The 6,000-nt window shown below is 39.7% G+C and overlaps 1 long non-coding RNA gene across 1 annotated transcript; it reads right to left on the reverse strand.

Annotated features, from left to right (window-relative positions):
- Window positions 1-4,236: 4,236 nt before the first annotated feature.
- LOC118122007 lies at window positions 4,237-5,298 on the reverse strand. The gene is made up of 2 exons (XR_004698420.1): window positions 5,189-5,298; window positions 4,237-4,568 (listed from the first exon to the last, which is right to left on the reverse strand). It is a non-coding gene; the product is annotated as an uncharacterized LOC118122007 (long non-coding RNA).
- Between the last annotated feature and the right edge of the window lie 702 nt (window positions 5,299-6,000).

Below are 6,000 nucleotides of genomic sequence, written 5' to 3' on the forward strand. Positions count from 1 at the left end.
CTATCAACATTACTGTGACAAAAACACAACATGGAACTTGAGATTTGCCCACTTGAAACCTCCTAGGGTTCAAGGTGATGGCTGACAATGATACTTTTTATTGGTGATCAGACACTTGAACTTTCAGTGCGGCCTCCTTGTATACATGAATAAAGCATGTACTCTTTACAGTATCCAGGTTGATAGAAAGTATTATCCTATTTAAATACAATCAGTTATACTTTATGTTGATTGTTTGGCATTTACAGTGTATGTCTAAATTTGAGTGTTCACTTTTTCTGGTAGGAGGTCAGAAACTCTTTTACTGCACGTTAACAATGACAACAGAGCTTGAGAGAGAGAAACAGGGGGATGTTTGAGCCCATTTTTGTTCAAGATAAACAAAGAATATAAATGTATTGCTGAAGGGAAGTGGCCATAAAATAGCTGGTAAAAACACCACAAACCTGAAGAGACACATTACGGCTCATCACAATAAAACTGAGGTAAATGTTATGTTGTCTCTTAAGCTTTATAATGATGTATTTCAGGGCTGCTGTTCAGGCTTCTGATTAACTGTGTAGACCTTCCTCTTTTCTAGGACTCTAAAAATCTAAAAATAGCTGACTACATCAACACTAACTGAAGGGGTACTCGTTCTTTTCACACGTACATGCCCACGGTTCCATTTATACTTAAATGAGGTTCTGTGTCGGCCCTCCAGCCATCCGTACCCGATCCAACATGCCATTCCAGTATAGGTGGAGTGGTTGCACCTGGAGCATGCACAGTTGACACGAACAGTTAGCTCAGTCACACATCTTGGGCTGCACATGAACGACCGCAAAGGGGTCTGTGCCTACCCTAGTGGACATGGGTGGGTGATTATACACGTCACAAGGATCACAGCGGACCCCAGTGGACTGACAGACTCGGAAACTATGAAATCACATTTTCCTCCTTTGGGTTCGTATATCGTCTTGCCTACAACGCTCTCTGTTCATAAAGAGTAGGGGGAGGGGAGGTCCATGAATATAACACATAATAGCCTTTTTCTTCAGAGGTAGCTACACATACACGTGTAGGAGATGCATGAAATCTATATAATAAATTGCCTCAAGTGTCACTGAGTCAACGTTAGTTAAAAAACGGGATTGTGTGGAGTCAGAGAAAAGTGAGATGACCATACCTCTGTAGCCTGCACCTCATCTCTGGTTGAGGCTAGCAGCTTAATGCTACATTAGCTACCACTAGCTTAGCATGCTCAAAGCTCAAACCACACTGGTCCAAACCAAATGAGTTGCATTGTGGTAATGTAGTCACCGGCGTTTACAAGGAGTATGTGTGAAATATATGACACCCCTAGCTCTGCTCCTTCAATTTTGTACAATGCTAAATCAGGCCGGGACACTGTTTTACGACAGAAATTCAGACTTCATTCTGAACATCACTGTTCACAGAGAGAAGTTGTCTCATCAGTGTTTAATCATTTGCTGCTGTGGTTCACTTCATTAGAATTGCATCACATGAATTGAGGATCAAGATGTCAAATCATTTAAATACTTTTCTCTCTGTCATTATCTGGCTGCAGATGAACAAAGTTTCCCAGTGCAGCTTTGAGGAGATTAATCTTGTAGTTAGTCCAATAAATGAAATGTCAGATATCAAGTACGCTGCTGCTGCATTATAATGAGTGACTTGTTTGATGAGCAAGCTCAAACCAGGGAGTAATACAAAGCAGAGGCAGTGTCTTTCCTAAATGAATCACACTCGTGTGTGAATATTCTCAGACAAGTGATTAGCCTTTGAAATAACAATCAGTGCAGGTCAGATTGTATCAGGTGAATATTACTGCAGCATTAAGACATCTACCACAGCAGCACTGGTAACAGTGAGAATGTCGTGGCCCCTTAACCAGCATCAGTCTAATTTGGACCAAAAGATATGATTAAATGTGCAGTTTGGCTTCATTGGTCCAAATGATTACATTTCCAATCCCCTGGAAAACCACAGAACAAGGCAAAGAACAGAAGGGCTTATTGTGGAAAGCCTGTATTAAATGAGTTTGGCAAAATGATCCCAGATTAAAGTATTTCATGAAGCCAAAGTAGAGCTCACATGATAATATTAAGACTAATTCATGATTTAAAGCTGCTATAATCAATATTTTCATCTTATCAATGATGTGATCACTTTTTTTTTTATAAAAGGTGTCACTTGTAGTAATGGCAGAATTCTCAGAATCTGACTCCATTCTCTCATGGCTCTAAGGAGCTTTATTGTGTTTTACCTCCTAGTTTGTGTCTTTTGCACCACAGCGATCCATGAGATTAGACGTTTTCAGGGACCTCTCTTTGACGAAGTGTTTCAAATTACAGTGTCATATTTGTGCAAAGCAAACTGCTTGCAGAAAATCTTTTTTTTTTTAAATCATAATGCAGAGCTTGAGTTGAACCAGAAATAATGCAGTTTGATTTAGCAATTAAGCTCCTTCCTTCCCCTGAGACCACAATTAACAATAATAATTAATAAATTATTAGTCATGGCTTTCAAATTAGAGTGTGTCCTCTAGCTAGGAAACAGATTAAAATTTTATTTCAAAAGGAGAAACTGCTTCAAAAGTTTGAGAGCTGCACTTCTAACTACAGTTCCCCAAAGACCGCCAAGTGTGACGGCTGAGTTGAAGTGGCCATCCTTAAAGTGTGACCCCAAGGAGCCGTCCTGTTTCGAGGATGTTATCCAAAGTGGCACAGACAGCGCCCACAACGGTGAAAAAGCATTTGTTGTCATTTTTGGCTGCTAAGAGTCAGCCTTCAAGCACGAAAGCCTGTAAGTCTGAACAGCTGCCAGAGGCTGAAGTTGGTCTCCATCAGCTCCCACATTCGGCTGTGTAGCAGTGGAGCCCCGTGACAGCTGAGCAGTTGATCTTAGAGGAGTTGCCACAGAATAACAGCGGGGAGGGTGATTGGTGCTTCTTCAAAGATGAATGGACCCGAAGGCCTGTCGTTACAAGAACGTCCTCCAAGCTCCATTATTGCTGCTTAATATGCAGACAGAAAAACTGCAGGCTCATGTCGCACATGGTAACAGCCATGACACTAAAGCCATTCCACTCAAAGAGGCCCTCATGGGGAGGGCCAGAAGGGACAGTGGCCCCCATGGTAATATAACTGCCAACCCCCACAGGCCTGCACAGCTTAAGTGCCCTTTTCAAAGTCTGATATAAATTCAATCCTGGGCAGAAGCACTGAGGTGCTGGCCGTGAAAAACAACACTCCTTTGAATGAGCCCACTGTTCAGAACAACACTGTCTTCCTGTGGCCAACAAAATGTCCAGAACTAATCTACAATATTGCCACATAATTACCTAAGGAGAGTCATTCTCCACTAAATTATGATTTTTTAATGTTCAGTTTAAAGAGTCAAAGCACAATAAAGAAGACAAATTATCAATGATGCTAACAATTTGATCAACGGGAAAAAAATCCTTATAATGATCTATTAATATAAATTTGAATTGACCAATACAGTGACTGATTATTTTAAATTTTATAGCCCCTTAGAAAAGTCCACTGAATATTGATTATTCATGGCTGGCTACAGCCCTGTGCATCATCAAGAAAAGTCAAAGAAGTCCTTCAGTGTGTTCTCGATGGATAGGAAAGCCTCTGTGATGACCCAGTGTTCAATTTCAGAATGTAGTGTGCTAATTTTAGTTGTAAGTAAAGACATGATTGGAGATTAGAACTGAGACAGATTTTCAAACACATCCGCCCAAAGTTACCAACGACCTTCTCATGGCCTCAGACAATGTACTCTCATCCTGATGGATCTTAGTGCTGCATTTAAAAATCACAAGATTTTATTGCAGAGGCTGGAACATGTTTAAGTCATACTCACCTTGTAGATTTCAGTTTGTTAATGTTAACAATGACTCTTTCATGTACACAAACATTAGTCATGGAGTTCCACAGGGTTCTGTGCTGGGACTGATACTTTTCACTTTATATATATATATATATATGCCTTCTTTGGGCAATATCATCAGAAAGTGCTTCATAAATTTCAGTTGTTACGTAGATGACATCCAGTTGTATTTATCGATGAAGCCAGATGAAACTAATCAGGGCGTCACAAAAGTCAGAAGTTATTGCACTTTCCCCAATTCACAGAAACATTATCTCATCATACTGTTACTGTCCGGGTACACAAAATGGCAAACGAGAACCCAATAGCACGACACTTGCAGTTTAGATGTAGCAAGAGTTCAGGTTTAATGAACGAGCAGGGGTCAAAACCAGGCAGAAAGTCAACGAGGGCAAACAAATCCAATAGGGAGCAAAAAGGGAATCCAGGGTCCAAGAAGGCAGTTCAGAACAGGAATCAGGCAGAGCAGAGAAACACGAAACAACCCTGGAAAGGTAGGAAAACACACTAGACAATCTGGCAAAGAACACAGGAAATGGGCTGGTATATATACTGAGTGACTGATTGACTGATGGAAAGCAGGTGAGTCTGGGGGTGGGGCAGGCCAGGTAATTGGTATCCGTGGGAAGACGTGATGCAGAGCAGGGGGGAGTGGCTGAGTTCTGAAACGACATGAGAGTTATGGCAAAGCAGAAAACAGGATAGCAGACAAGGAAAATACTATGAGCTGCCTGAAGTTGTGACAGTTACTTTAGATTACCTTGGCCTCCAGTTCTACTATAAGGAGCATTGGAGTTATTTTTGACTATAGTGTTGAGTGTTAATTGCAGGAACTGTTGTTCTTTTTATAATATTGTAAGGTCTTGACTTTCCTATGTTAAGTGCCTTGAGATAATCATTTAATTGAATACTGCCGCAGCAAGTGCAACTAACATCCGTTTTCTGCATTAGCACATTCTGAGCTTTTCTCTAGCAACAAGTGAAACCTAGTCAAATCATCAGCTTTGCACATAAAATATCAGAATCAGATTCAGCTTTATCGGCCATGTATGCGTACACATACAAGGAATTTGACTCCGTTTTTTTCGTTGCTCTCAACGTACATACACAGAAATAGACAAATAAGGAAAAAAAACAAGGACAACAAAGCAGAACAGTTTAAGCTTCTATATACATTTAAAATCTGAATATAAATATATATACAAAAGTATACATACATAAACATAAAAAAACACAACAACAATGAGAATGAAATGGGGAAACAGTGTTATATAAAATATACCAAATCCATAAATCCATGAGTCCCATCAATGGATATGAATGATCTGCAGATGCTGATGAATCTTGATGTTCTTGGTAACATCATATCCTTTCATCCAGTATAGGCCAAGCTGCCCACTACACAACGAAATATAAAAATCAGCACTGAATCAGTGTTAAGCACACATACCAGCAAATCTTTCATCAAGTGAACTGACTATATTGAATCACCACAATCACTGACTGGATGGGTACTATGGTACATTCAGCATACTGAAGTGGGGACAGTCAGAGTCAGCTCTGAGTGTCATAGTGGTATAAATGGTAAGTCAGCATAGGAAGTGAAGTGTATCTGAACAGAGGTGCAAACTCCTGTCTTGGAAAAAAGTGAGCCAACGACAGTTACAACAGATGTTGTGAACCAAAAAGTCTACATCAGCAAAGTGATTTGTAATGGACATTTGTAATACATACTGAATACGCCATTACATTTGCTATCAATATTAAATTATATATTACTTTATTGACCTCATAATCATTTGAAAAACAAATCCATCCAGTCAAATAATGTGTCTGGCTCTGCTAACTGATGGAACGATATGCTTTATCCTTACCCTGTGCAGTGATATACTGTGAGACTATTGAAAGTTTCCACTCTTAGTAGAAATGTTGGAAAGGTTAAAAATGTGAAAAATCTAAATTATTAGGCGAGTACAAACGATTAAATCAAACACGTTGAATTTGTCACTTAGACATCTACTGATGCTTTTACTCCCTTGAAGACAAACTGCAACAGACAAAAACACCAGATCAGTGTAAAATACTTTGAACAAA

The sequence above is a fragment of the Hippoglossus stenolepis genome, chromosome 15 (genome assembly GCF_022539355.2).
Source record: "Hippoglossus stenolepis isolate QCI-W04-F060 chromosome 15, HSTE1.2, whole genome shotgun sequence".
Taxonomy (NCBI): domain Eukaryota; kingdom Metazoa; phylum Chordata; class Actinopteri; order Pleuronectiformes; family Pleuronectidae; genus Hippoglossus; species Hippoglossus stenolepis.